General features: G+C 43.0%; 1 protein-coding gene across 1 annotated transcript in view; it reads left to right on the top strand.

The window, feature by feature from the left end:
* The first annotated feature begins 228 nt into the window (after positions 1-228).
* pak3 (p21 (RAC1) activated kinase 3) overlaps positions 229-14,608 on the top strand; it is a 101,162-nt gene continuing 86,782 nt past the window's right edge. Inside the window, exon 1 of the mRNA XM_062963867.1 lies at positions 229-383. The gene's annotated coding sequence lies outside the window, so the exon portion shown is untranslated. The remainder of the gene's footprint in view (positions 384-14,608) is intronic.

The raw sequence follows: 14,608 nt of genomic DNA on the forward strand, positions 1-14,608 counted from the left end.
CGCTCAGGAAATGCAGAGACGGCTTGAGAGAGGGAGAGATACAGGGAAGCTGAGAATGTCCCTGGCTGGGCAGCGCCTGCCGCCTTGGCTCCTTTGCTTTGGGGGCAGAGAAAGGAGTGCCCCCTCCCCCCCCCTTTTGACTGGAGGAAGGGGAAGGGTTTCACTTCCGCCTGGCTGCAGGAGGAGCCACCCCCTCCCCAAAAGGGAGCCAGCCCACCCACCCACCCAGGCCAGCCACGAGGGGTCCCTGCCTCCCCTGCTGCAGGATGGGGCTCCCAGGGGGACCCCTCGAGGCCAGCTAGACGGGCCCAGGAGCCTCCCAGAGCCCCCGCAGCCCTCGCCGTGAAGCCCCCGCCTCACCCGCTCCACGGAGGACAAGAAAGGTCTGCCAGGGAAGGAGGGGGGGGGAATTATTGGGGAGCAAGCCCATAACCAAGGTGCCGTTTGGGGGTTCAAACCACTCCTGAAAATTTTCAGGTCAAAACCTGGTTTGCTCATGATTTTTTAAATTTTTTTTATTTATGCTTTTAAAAGTACATACAAGAAAATATGAGAACAATGTAATAGATTAAGAAACATATTACAGTACAGTCTCACTTATCCAACACTCGCTTATCCAACGTTCTGGATTATCCAACGCATTTTTGTAGTCAATGTTTTCAATAAATTGTGATATTTTGGTGCTAAATTCGTAAATACAGTAATTACTACATAGCATCACCTTTTCTATCAAATTTATTGTATAACATGATGTTTTGGTGTTTAATTTGTAAAATCATAACCCAATTTGATGTTTAATAGGCTTTTCCTTAATCCCTCCTTATTATCCAACATATTCGCTTATCCAACGTTCTGCCGGCCCGTTTATGTTGGATAAGTAAGACTCTACTGTATAAAGTTTCCCTTCCAGATCCTTTGCACATCAAATCATGTTTTCTACAGTTCTGAACATTTCTTCGCAAATTCCATCCATATTTTAGGGCCTACCGGTAGATTGTAGTAAGAGAGAAAAAAAGAAAAAAAGAAAAAAGAAAAAGAGGCAGAATAAGTCATAAAAGAACTGCCAACCTAGCAGTTCGAAAACATGCCAATGTGAGTAGATCAATAGATCAATGGCGGGAAGGTAACGGCGCTCCATGCAGTCATGCTGGCCACATGACCTTGGAGGCGTCTATGGACAATGCCGGCTCTTCGGCTTAGAAATGGAGATGAGCACCAACCCAGAGTCGGTCACGACTGGACTTAACGTCAGGGGAAAACCTTTACCTTTACCCTTAAGACATAAACGACATAAATTAACAATCCCCCAAACAATATAAAGTTTCCCTTCCAGATCCTTTGCACATCAAATCATGTTTTCTACAGTTCTGAACATTTGTCCGCAAATTCCACCCATATTTTAGGGCCTAGGGTGTTTTCCTTCCTTATTTTACCAATTTACAGTACTCTGGTTTTAATTCAAATTTTACTTGAGTTATTTTTTCCATTTCTTTATTAATAACCTGCCAAAACTGTTTTACCTTTTTACAGCCCCACCACATGTGTATAAAATCTCCCATGTGTTTTCCACACTTCCAGCATTTCCCATCACCTTTCCCTTTACTAAATTTCTCAAGCCTTTCCGAAATTAACTGGTTAATCCAGTCCCCCTGCCAAGTCAAACATTAGAGTCCCTCCAGAACTACAAGCACTATCTCAACCACATTTTGATTATTCATAACATTACCTACCTTTCTATCAATTTACATTGCAATAGCAGCAATAGCTGATATAGTAAAAGCCCTGCCAAAGAAACCATAGAACAGGAGCAAAGAGAAGAAGCTGGGTCATTGGACTTTATACGAACAAGATTGCTTCTAGGTTGCTGTGAGTTTTCTAGGCTGTGTGTGGCCATGTTCCAGAAGCATTCTCTCCTGATTTTTTGTGTGTGTGTCAGGAGCGACTTGAGAAACTGCAAGTCACTTCTGGAGTGAGATAATTGGCCGTCTGCAAGGACGTTGCCCAGGGGACACCCAGATGTTTCGATGTTTTACCATCCTTGTAGGAGGCTTCTCTCATGTCCCCGCATTTAGCTGGAGCTGATAGAGGGAGCTCATCCGCGCTCTCCCCGGGTTGGATTCGAACCTGGCAGCTTGCAGATCAGCAGCCCAACCTTCAAGTCACAAGGCTTTAACCCACTACTCCACCGGGGGCTCCTTCTCTCCTGATATTTCGACCACTTCTATGGTAGACCTCCTCAGAAGTTGTGAGGTCTGTTGGAAACTAGGCAAGTGGGGTTTATATATCTGTGGAATAATGTCCAGGGCAGGAGAAAGAACTCTTGTCTGTTTGACGCAAGTGTGAATGTAGCAATTGATCATCTTGATTAGCATTGAGTAGCCGAGCCATTGCCCAAATAAAAAAAGAAATGCAATTAAAGCCCTGGCAAACTGTGCCAAAAGAAACTGTGAACCTCACCTCCTTCAAGGTGAACTGAACCACCTAAACTGGGCTCTACAGGCCATTGGAGACTCCACCACAGACATCAGAGGAGCTGAAGGGCCAAGAACAAGTCACCAGAGGGAAGACAAAGGCCCACCCATACACCAAGGGAACTACTGACTGCATAGGGAAGCGGATGAAGAAACAACCTACCAACTATCTACAGACCCACTAAGAAAATCCAACAAATGCTACGTTCCACAAAGGACAAGAGGGATCCTCTCACCTCTGCAGGAGTCTACCGTATACCATGGCACCTGTGGATGAGTCTACATAGGGACCACCAAACGCAGTATTGTCCAGACACAAATCAAGGAACATGAAAAGCACAGCACACTAACTCAATGAGAAAGGTCAGTCATAGCAGAGCACTTGATGAACCAACCTGGACACAGCATATGATTTGAGAACACAGAAATGCTGAACCACTCTAACAACCACCATGCCAGACTACACAGAGAAGCCACTGTGGACAATTTCAACAGAAAGAAGGAAACTATGAAAATCAACAAAATCTGGCTACCACTATTTTAAAAACTCTAAAATCAGGACAGTAAATAAAGAACAACACTCAGAAAACAGTGGAATTCCAGACAAGAAACAATCAGGGCCAGCTAACATCTCCCAACAAAGGATTCCCCCAGGCAGGAAGTAGCCAGGCTTTGAAGCTGCAGGGCAATTTAATGCTAATTAAGATGATAAATTGCAACATTCATACTTGCCTCAAACACTGCTTTCTCCATCCTGGATATTATTCCACAGAGATCTAAACCCCACTTGCCTAGTTTCCAACAGACCTCACAACCTCCGAGGATGCCTGCCATAGATGTGGGCAAAAAGTCAGGAGAGAATGCTTCTGGAACATGGCCATACAGCCCAGAAAACTCACAGTAACCCAGTGATTTTGGCCATGAAATCTATTGACAACAAGATTGTTTCTGATAACCAAGTGAAAGCTCAATTAATGCCAAATCCTCAGGTTCCATTACCAGGATATGTATCTCCTGTGGATAAGATGAGGCACCTAAGATTCCAACCCAAATGGTTCAACAGATTTCCCTGGTGAGCCTACTCATGTTATGTACAAGGTGCACTCTGTAAGTATCGTGTGGTGTTTGAAGGAGAAGTTGGGGGTAAAGGTGCTCATCAGAAGCTTGGTGCATTGGTGGCTGACCCATTGGTGCGATGGAGAAATGCAATAGAAGTCTTCGGACCCTTCCACACTGCCCCTATATCCCAAGATCTGACTTCTGGATCCACACCAAACTACAACTCCTATGATTTTATAGCATTGAGCCAGGGCAGTGAAAGTAGGGTCACACTTCATCCGTTATATAGTGTAGAGCTGGAGGATGACTTCCTGAGAGTGTGTGACTTATTAAAGGTCCCCCAGTTGTACCCTCCAATTGTTGGACCCGTTCCATGAAAAGTGCAGTTTCACAGCACAAATCCTAAATAGAATGACAGGCAACAAGCCCCAACAAATTGAATCAGCTCAAAATCCCAGAGTAGCTTAATGAGGAGCCAATTTATTATCGTCCAAGCTTTCCTGGACCGGTTCCATGAAAAGCCGTGCCGTAATAAATCTGGTTCTTTTTCCTATTGCACTCCTTTTTTATTATTGCAACCTTTGGTAAGGGATGGGAATCATGTGGCTTTCTCAATGCTGTTGGGATGCAGTTCCCAGCATTCCTGATGCCAAACAGGGATGCTGGGAGGTGCAATCCTGCAACAACTTGAAGTGCAGCATGGTTTCTATCCAAATTGGTGGAGCAAATGAAGCCATGCTTTCCAACGTTTGAAAAGCAGCTGGAAAAATGGGATGACAGAGGAGTAATTGGGGCGGAGACACAATCGGATAGGACCATTAGGAGAATCTTGAGAAAGTCACTTTCTCTCAGCCTCAGAGGAAGTCATCATCCAGCTAAAACATCCCAAGAAAGCCCCAGGATTTCCATAAATTAGACTCAACCTGAAGGCACAAATATTATAAATATATCTTTGATCAGGAGAGAATCATCATCTGAACCTAATAATCCTATTTTTAAAACTTGATGTTTTGTTGCTGATGATTTACCCAGGACAAATTATCCTCTCCCTTTCCTTCAGGCTGTATTTCACGATGCAAAACACAGTCAGCCAGTCACAAGCAAAAACAGTGAACTGTAGCAGAATAGGTTCAGTATCCAAATGGGCTTATCAGGATGGCTTTGGGATCATCATGTGTTTTGCTGGTCCGTGCTCAGCATTTAAATAAGATATATGCATTATAAATAGATATCATGTGTCCTTAGATGTCTCTCTACAACTATTTTGGCCTCTAGTAAGGCAACGTTTAAATGTTCATTTCTCCAGAAAGGAAATTGGTGGGTGCTGTCGAATTAATGCGGTTTGATACCACTTTAATTGTAGAATCATAGAATCATAGAATCATAGAATAGTAGAGTTGGAAGAGACCTCATGGGCCATCTAGTCCAACCCCCTGCCAAGAAGCAGGAAATCGCATTCAAAGCACCCCCGACAGATGGCCATCCAGCCTCTGTTTAAAAGCCTCCAAAGAAGGAGCCTCCACCACAGTCTGGGGCAGAGAGTTCCACTGCCGAACAGCCCTCACAGTGAGGAAGTTCTTCCTGATGTTCAGGTGGAATCTCCTTTCCTGTAGTTTGAAGCCATTGTTCCGCGTCCTAGTCTGCAGGGCAGCAGAAAACAAGCTTGCTCCCTCCTCCCTATGGCTTCCCCTCACATATTTGTACATGGCTATCATGTCTCCTCTCAGCCTTCTCTTCTGCAGGCTAAACATGCCCAGTTCTTTAAGCCTCTCCTCATAGGGCTTGTTCTCCAGACCTTTGATCATTTTAGTTGCCCTCCTCTGGACGCTCTCCAGCTTGTCAACATCTCCCTTCAACTGTGGTGCCCAAAATTGGACACAGTGTGATTCCAGGTGTGGTCTGACCAAGGCAGAGTAGAGTGGGAGCATGACTTCCCTGGATCTAGACGCTATTCCCCTATTGATGCAGGACAGAATCCCGTTGGCTTTCTTAGCAGCCGCATCACATTGCTGGCTCATGTTTAACTTGTTGTCCACAAGGACTCCTTGTCATGGATAAGTGCTATGAAGTTGGAGCTGCGGTAGCGCAATGGGTTAAACCCTTGTACCAGCTGGACTGCTGACCTGAAGGTTGGGTTGTTGATCTGAAGGCTGCCGGTTCGAATCCGTGAGACGGAGTGAGCTCCCGTCTGTCAGCTCTAGCTTGTGGGGACATTGTGGCGCAATGGGTTATAAACCCTTGTGCCGACTGGACTGCTAACCTGAAGGTTGGGTTGCTGACCGGCTGCCGGTTCAAATCCATGAGATGGAGTGAGCTCCCGTCTGTCAGCTCTACCTTGCGGGGACATGGTAGTGCAATGGGTTAAACCCTTGTGCTGACTAGACTGCTAACCTGAAGGCTGCCAGTTCGAATCCGTGAGACGGAGTGAGCTCTTGCCTATCAACTCTAGCTTGCTGGGACATGGTGGCACAATGGGTTAAACCCTTGTGCCAACTGGACTGCTGACCTGAAGGTTGGGTTGCTGACCTGAAAGCTGCTGGTTCAAATCTGAGATGAGGTGAGCTCCTGCCTGTCAGCTCTAGCTTGCAGGGACATGAGAGAAGCCTCCCAGCAGGATGGTAACACATCCGGGCGTCCCCTGGGTAAAGTCTCTCTAGACAGCCAATCCTCTCACACTAGAAGAGACTTGCAGTATGTTCTTGCAGAAATGACTTTTCTGACATGATTTTTAAAAAGTACTATCAAATTGTGGGAGTTGTAGTAGTATAACATCTTTAGCCTTCTCTGAGAAGGAGTTCTGGTGCCTCGCCAAAATACTACTTGTTTGATTCCATAGCAGTTGAGCCATGGCAGTTAAAGGGGTGTCAAACTGCCTTAATGCGACCATGTAGATGCACCCTGGATTCCGCAGTCCTTCCTGACCTGGAAGTTTCTTGCAAGATCCCTGGCTCCTGACTTGCCTTCTCAGATCACAAAAGCCATGGCAGGGTGGCGGAGGGGCTCTAACTTTTGTAGCTAAACGCTGCTTTTAAGCGGCTTATAGCAAGAGCCCGGCTTAAGCTTCGGCAAATGTTAAGAATGAGCTATAAATTGCAGTTCTCATCTTGCAAATGTATCTGCGGAGAGTGAAAAAAGAGATCTCCTTTTCCTGTGGCCCCTTCCCTAAGACTTCATTTCCAGGCTTCTTTTCCTAGAAGTACAAATCAACGTGATAGCATAACTAAGGGTGCATCCACACTGGAGTTGTAATCTGGAAGGAAGAGTAACATGAAAATATAAAACTTTGGCTAGGTGGCACAAAGTCATGTGAAGCTAAGACTCAGAGTTTGGAAATGTGTTATTTGGTATTTCCCAGATTCTCCCAGGCAGAATGGCCACTGCTGGAGGATTCTGGGAGTTGGGGTCCAAAACATAACAGAGGTTGGATGGCCATCTGTCAGGGATGCTTTGATTGTGTTTGTTCTGCATGGCAGGGGGTAAGACAAGATAGCCCATGTGGTCTCTTCCAACTCTGTTATTCTATGATTCAATTTTGGGATCAATGTACTGTATCAATTGTTGTTTCTGGTGGATGTTGACCCTAACGTTGTCCTATCATGGCCCTTTTTAGAGTGTGTGTGACTTGCCCAAGGCCACCCAGTGAATGGTGATTCAAACCCTGATCTCCAGAGTCCAGTACTCAAGCCATTACTCCATACTGGCTCTTCGAAGTAGCCATGCATTGCAGTTTATTTAGAGAGAGGTGGAAGAGACTAGAAACAATGGCTTATTTGGAGAGCCCACTTATCCCTCTCCAAGAGATTTGCACAGCCTTGGGAAACAGAGTGGGCTCTGTGGAAGCGGAGTCTTTATGATGACAATGAAATGACCTTGAGTGGAAGAAGAGTCCTTTCTGAGTGGAGTCTGAGGGGGAACAACAGCAACTAGAATCTACTTTGAATAGGTTTTTCCTCCTAACAAATCCATGTCTCCTTTGTCTGCACCGCTTGAGTCAACAGGGAGTGATCGACACGACAATTCGCGATACGTTTTTGTGACAATTAGAACCATGGAAAACAACCAATGTGTCACCGATGTTCTGGATGGCCTGGCATTCATAAAGGCCACTGATTTCTCTGCGCCCAAGGCTGGGACCTTGAGAGAAGCAGATGGTGCCATGCATTAACATGAAAATAGCAGTGTGGGGAATGGATGGCTCCGAGGCAGGGCTTTCCCTTGTGTGCCTTTTCATCAGACCAAATGGGGTCTTTGGGGTGCCACCCATTCCTTACTTCTCCTTCTGGTTTAGATCATTGGCATTTCGTTCCTTTGGGTAAGATAGATTGGTTCCTGAATCAAAGTTTGATCATTTTGTTTTTAAAAATTGTGTCAGAAGTGACTTGAGCACATCCTGCAAGTTGCTTCTGGTGTGAGAGAATTGGCTGTCTACAGAGTCGATGCCCAGGGGACCCCTGGATGTGTTAGCATCCTGCTGTGAGGCTTCTCTCATGTACCTGCAAGCTAGAGCTGATAGACAGGAGCTCACCCCATCTCACAGATTCAAACCAGCAAACTTCAGGTCAGCAGTTCAACCAGCACAAGGATTTAACCCATTTCGCCGCATTGCACATTTGGATATTTATTTGGGTATTTAGATAGGAAGTCCCTTTGGACAAGATAACTTGGTTTCTGAATCAAAGTTTTGTTATTTTGTGTACAGTATTTTGTGTTTTTGGATATTAAATTCATTTGGATAATATTTCTGAATCAAAGTTTTGGTATTTGGGCATTCAGCCATTTGGGTATTTGTGTGTGGGGTATTCAGACATTATGTTCCTTTGGGTAAGATAAGGTGGTTACTGAATCAAAGTTTGGTTATTTTGTGTATTGTGGTATTTGGTCATTAAGTTCCTTTGGACAAGATAAAGTGGTTTCTGAATCAAATTTTTGGTATTTGGACATTAAGTTCTTTTGGGTAAAATAAATTTGTTTCTGAATCAAAGTTTGGGAATTTGGGGTGTTTGGACATTAAGCTCCTTTTGGTAAGATCAATCCATTTCTGAACCAAACCAAGTAAGCGAGCACTTCCCTTTGTGAGCCTTGGAAGTGATTATTTCTTGGGTGCAAGTTGGAAGAAATGAGCAACGCTCGACACATGAGGTTCTTGGCGGCACAGATGAGACATTCTGCTTCTCATTTCATGAGCAATCGATTGCATATGTTACAAGCTGCTGAAAGATGGGGTTATCTTTAGCTGCAAGTTTCGTACTGGAGAAATTTTCTCCACAACATTGGTGGCCCATGTGTAATCTCCATTTAGGGATGTTTAAATCCGGAGCTGGTTGGTGGCTTCCATGTCAGCAGAGCAGTGAATCCACTCCAGGTTTTAAAAGAGCTGTCCCAAACACTGAATTGGTTTATCTTGGAGCTTCAGCACCTTGGACAACTGGTTTCAAAACCTCCAGTAACAATAAGAATAATATTGGGAGGGGTGATGAGTCAAATATCTAAATCTGGGTGGATCTACACTGTAGAATTAATGTAATTGATACCACTTTAATAGCAACATCTCAATTCTACAAAATCATGGGAGATGTTGTTTTATAATGCCAAAGAGTGCTGGGCTCTCACTAAACTACAACTCCCATGATTCTATAGCATTGAGACATGGCAATTAAAGTGGTGTCAAACTGCATTAATTCTACAGTGTAGATGCATCTTCCATAGTTACTTCAGTCTCATTGAATCACATTCTCCTGGTCTCCCGTGATCCCTTTGAGAAGTAGCTCCCTCTATTTACATCTGTATCAATGTACATCAGAAGTCCAATCCTAATATAAACTGGTATATTATTTCTCTTAATCGATGAATCATTTCTCTTTCAATGAAATGGGTGGTAATGGCATATTCACCATCACTGGTCAACGAGGAATCGACGTATCGCCATGAGCCAAAATGCTTCTTCTGGTCTCCGAAACGCTTCTCTAGACTATGTGATCCAGAAACAGGTTTGAGAAATATCCCTTCTGATTAGCAATCCAGTCACATTACAGTCACATCCTCCCGTCTCAAGGTTGCTCTTCTCGGCCCAAGTCTTGTCAACTAGGAAAGTTGTCAGCTTCCACCCAGCAACCAAATGAAAGGCAGGCATTTGTCACCAAGGTCTGGAAGCGCAAAGGGCTACACGGGTTGACAGCGCCGGTTCTAATTTTAGATTTAGATTATCTGTGTTTCTTCCAAAGTTGCAAGCCCAAATAAAGCTGAGGCTATGTGCATATTAGAGGAGAAACTATCCCTCATCTAATCCCAGGGAATATCAGGTCATTTTCCCCACAAAGGAGTGTAGTATTGTGCAAATAACTAGACCACAGAGGTAGTCTGTAGTCATTCATTTGGGATGAGAGAGTATCCCTGTATCATGGGCTTTTCCTGGCAGAATTGGTTGAGAATTGGCTTGCCTTGGCCTTCCTCTGAAGTTGAGAGAGTGTGACTTGCCCAAAGTCATTTAGGCAGACTCCAGAGATTCAAACCATTATCTATGTGTTTACGAAGGCTTTCATGACCGGGATCACAGGGTTGTTGTGTGTTTTCGGGCAGTGTGGCCATGTTCCAGAAGTATTCTCTCCTGACATTTCACCCACATCTATGGCAGGCATCCTCAGAGGTTGCGCAACATGGCCATACTACCCCAAAACACGTAACAACCCTGAAACCAAGATCTCCCAAACAAACAGACTCCTCTGGCTCTTAATAATAATAATAATAATAATAATAATAATAATAATAATAATAATAATAATAATTTATTTGTAGACTTCCCTATCTCCCCGAAGGGACTCAGGGCAGTCTCCAATACATATGGCACACATTCAGAGCCAGCAAAAAGACATATTAACAAATTGCATCAAAACAATACACGTCAAAGAAAACAGAACAGCCATAATATTCCAAAGGCACCAGATTCCATCTGATCTTAGATGCTAAGCAAGGTCAGCTTTGGTTAGTACTTTGATGAGAGACATACCAAGTGCTGTAGGCGTTATTTAAGGGGAAAAAATTGGCAAAATTGCCTTTGAGTTTTCCTAACTAATTCATGGGCTTGCCATAAGTCAACAGTTGACTTCGAGGCACATGTAAACATGAATGAGAGATCTCCAAGTCAACTGACAGGCAATGTTTCCAGCCCAATGTCACAGAATAGAAAGGGATTCTTTTCATAAAGCAATCTCCAGAATAACTGGAAAATCAAGGAGAGGGTTAAGTCATTTAGACGGAGCGGTGCTGTGTTGCTTCACCTCCGTTCCAAACAAACGGTCCTATGAAGTCAGTCTTGTCAGAGGCATCAAAGTCTATCTCTAGCACTGAATGTCTATCAGTCATGGCATGGTTTTCCCAGTGCATTAAGCTCACTTTTTTGCTAAGACAAGTGCCAAGCCCTGAAAACCTCACTTTTCACTGTTGTTTCCATCTTTTGTGCCTACATAGCTACAACATTCTTGGGACCTGTTGAATCAAATGCTGAATGCTTAGCCAACGCTTGTACAAAACTCATTGAGCTGATATAATAATAGAAAAGGGGACCCCAAGGGCCATCTAGTCCAAGCCTCACCATGCAGGAATGCAGGAATATAGCACTTCCGAGTTGTCATGTCGTGAGGCACCAGCAATCTTCAGCAGAGAAGACTGAAAACCTTGTAAAACTACAACTCCCATGATTCCATAGCAATGTTGTCAAACTGCATTAATTCTATAGTGTGAGCACACTCTTATCCATAACATTCAAAGGAAAAAGATGTTAAGAAAAACCTCAAAATAATACTCAAGAGTTGAGATGTTGCCATAAAGAGCATTTTGAAGGTTGCAATGTCAGTTCTCATTAGTATCCATTAGTTGATGAGAGTCTGGAGGTGAAATGCGGAACATGATGCGATGCCTCTGCCCTTGGAAGGTCCATGAAGCCGATCCAGAACTGCGAGAGTTGGCCGAGGGCAGTGTTGTGTCTGTTGTGTCCAAAGCAGCCCAGGGAGGAGGAGAACCCCGGAGGAGTTGCATAAGACTTTGGCAGGAACTGCCCCTGAACTCCAAAGGTAACAAAACAAAAAGATGCCTGGAGGTCTGTCACGGGAAAGAAGGACCAAGCTTGTTTACTGCTGCTCTGGAAGACAGGAGTCAAATTGCAAGTCAGAGACTGCTGGTGCTTCACCAAACTTGTAGGATTCCATAGCATTGAGTCATAGCAGTTAAAGTGGGGCTAAACTGCATTCTTTCTACAGTGTAGATCAGTGGTTCCCAAACTTATTTGGCCTACCGCCCCTTTCAAGAAAAAATATTACTCAGTGCCCCCTGGAAATTAATTTTTTAAAATTTTAATAGAAATTAAACAGAAAGATATATGTATTAATGTTTCTACCTTTTTCGTAAAATATAGTAAAGAAAGGTGTAAATTAGAAACATTGAAGTTTGAAATTATGAAACTATTTTTTGAACTCAGAATAGAAAGGTAATACAAAAAAAGTTAAAACATTTGAAATCATCTTAATGAGAAGGATGAACCTGTTATGCTGCTACCAATTTAGTAATCCTCGGCTCTATTTTCGTCAGCAGTAATCTTAAATCACCGCGATTGACTATTTGCAATGGGTTTCTTTTTTTGTTAATAAATTGGTTACTGCACTGAATCCACGTTCCACTAAATATGATGAAGGAAATGCAATTAAGAACTTTTGAATTACAGCCCATATTTCAGGATAAGCCGTAGGGATCTCCTTTTGCAGCTAGAATTGTTCAATTTCAATTCATCATTTGTAGTTACTTCCATCAGTTCTTCTTGTAACTATGGAGATTTTTTTGTGTTTGCACTTGAAAAAGGATCCAAAATCCAATCAGGTATGTTCATTTTCAAAATATCATCAAATCGTTGATTAAAATCTACATGGAGAGCATCCAAGTGCTTACAATAAGAAAGTATGTCTTCATCTTTTTTTTCTGCTCTTGATAAATTTGGGAACTGGCTGAATCCCCCTCGTCCAAAATTTCGTTTGTACATAAAATGCTTTGTCACAAATGCAGAAATAACAGATTTTGTTTTTATTAAATTCAATTCATCACCTTGAAGCTGAAGATTTCTTTCATTAAATTTTTGAAACAAGTTGGTCAAGTAAGCGATGTCATTTTTGGATTGAATTAAATTGGATTGTAAAGCTTCATTTTTACCTTTCAAGAACTCCAGCGCCGAGTTTAACAGCTTATAAAACCTATCTAAACAGGCACCCTGTCATACCTCAGCCACCTTTGGTTTCTGAACCTGATTCAGAAATGAACTTTGACCAGGATGAAGCTTATTCTGACTTTTTACCTAGTCCGCAGAGCTCCTTCCAATTACAGCTGCCGGCTGTTGATAGCTCGGATGGTTCCTTAATTGGGAGAGAAACTGGAAATATTACTCCCATTGCTGAACCAGATGTTCTGAGTTCCCCAGAGAATGTGTCCTTCAACAGAAGGGAGTTTCTGCATCGCCAGAGATCACAAAAACAAGGGATCCAAAGGAGTAATCGCTTGGCATCTCGAGGGGATAATGGATAGAAGATTCCCTTGGGAACCTCTGGGGAGTTTGGCTTCCCTTCTTTGTGATCAGATCTAAGTTCCATAAAAATGCCTTGCACTGTGAACACTTTGCGGTGTCAACGTAGCTATTTCCTGAGAACAGTTCACCGACTCCAGCTCCTGATTCTACAAAGCCAAGTTTCCTGTTCCTGGTGGCCAAGCCGAGCCACGACTCCTGAGTAGACCTGGAGTAAATCTACTTCCTTGCCTTGTTCCTGAATCAAGTTTGGTCTTTGCTTTGTCTTGTTCCTGCCTTGATATCAAAGACTTCCTAGTGACTTTGGACTCTGTTATTGAACCTTGCTTCCTCGTTGTTTCTCGCTCAAGAGCTTTCCAACAGTTTTGAGCGTGTTTCGGTTTCTGGACTTTGGACAATAATATTGGACATTTCTCTTTAACTCTTTGGACTAATTCATACCTCTTCACAAAATACTATAATCTACTCAACCTTTCCACTTATTCATTCCTGAATTTATACTTGTTTTAATAAAGATATTATATGGTTATTGGTCTCTGTCTGGTTTCCAGTGCTCACACTGCCTTGGGGTGCAACACACCCTTTGACAACCAACAAACTTCTGTATGAAGCAGCAAACAATTACATTCTTCATAGTTTTCGATACAAAGCTGTTTAAATAATCTGTCATTCAATGATTTGCTTCTGATTGTGTTGATAGCTTTAATCTCCCCGGGGCCGTGGTGGAGGCTCCTTCCTTGGAGGCTTTTAAGCAGAGGCTGGATGGCCATCTGTCGGGGGTGCTTTGAATGCGATTTCCTGCTTCTTAGCAGGGGGTTGGACTAGATGGCCCATGTGGTCTCTTCCAACTCTACTATTCTATGATAATTACATATTGTAATGAATTATGTAGGTGTGCGCTTAAATTTTTGGCAAATAGATGTTGACGATGTATGATACAGTGTACTGTGAATGCATTCAGCACCTCCTTTTTTAAATATGCAAGAAAACCCCTGTAGCGCCCTACCATCGCTGGAGCACCATCTGTGGCTACTGATAGAATATTACTCAGAGGTATTTATTTTTCTTTAAAAAACTCATCCAATGCATGAAATATTGATTCTCCTTTAGTATCAGTTTGCAAATAATTAGCAAATAATAATTCTTGGCAAATTTGTTCTTCCTTTGTGAACCACACGTATGCTAAAAGTAAAGCTTCATTTCCTAACGAAATTGACTCATCAAGTTGAATAGAAAACTGAGATGTTTTTAAATAGCCACACAATGAATCTTCAACATCTTGAGCCATTTCATCAATTCTTCTTTGCACTGTATTATTGTTCAACGAAATTTTCTTGATAATATCAGATGCTGGCTTGTGTAGCACAGTACGTATTACTTCACTTATAGCCAGTATAATTAGTTCTTCACCTATAGTATGAGGTTTTCCTGATTTGGCAATCAGTAATGAAGCAAGTCATCGCCATCTTGTGTGGTTGCGGTTGAAAAGAGTTTTTCCATTGTCGGTTGTTTGATACAT

Source organism: Anolis carolinensis, unplaced genomic scaffold, assembly GCF_035594765.1.
Source record: "Anolis carolinensis isolate JA03-04 unplaced genomic scaffold, rAnoCar3.1.pri scaffold_12, whole genome shotgun sequence".
Lineage (NCBI taxonomy): Eukaryota > Metazoa > Chordata > Lepidosauria > Squamata > Dactyloidae > Anolis > Anolis carolinensis.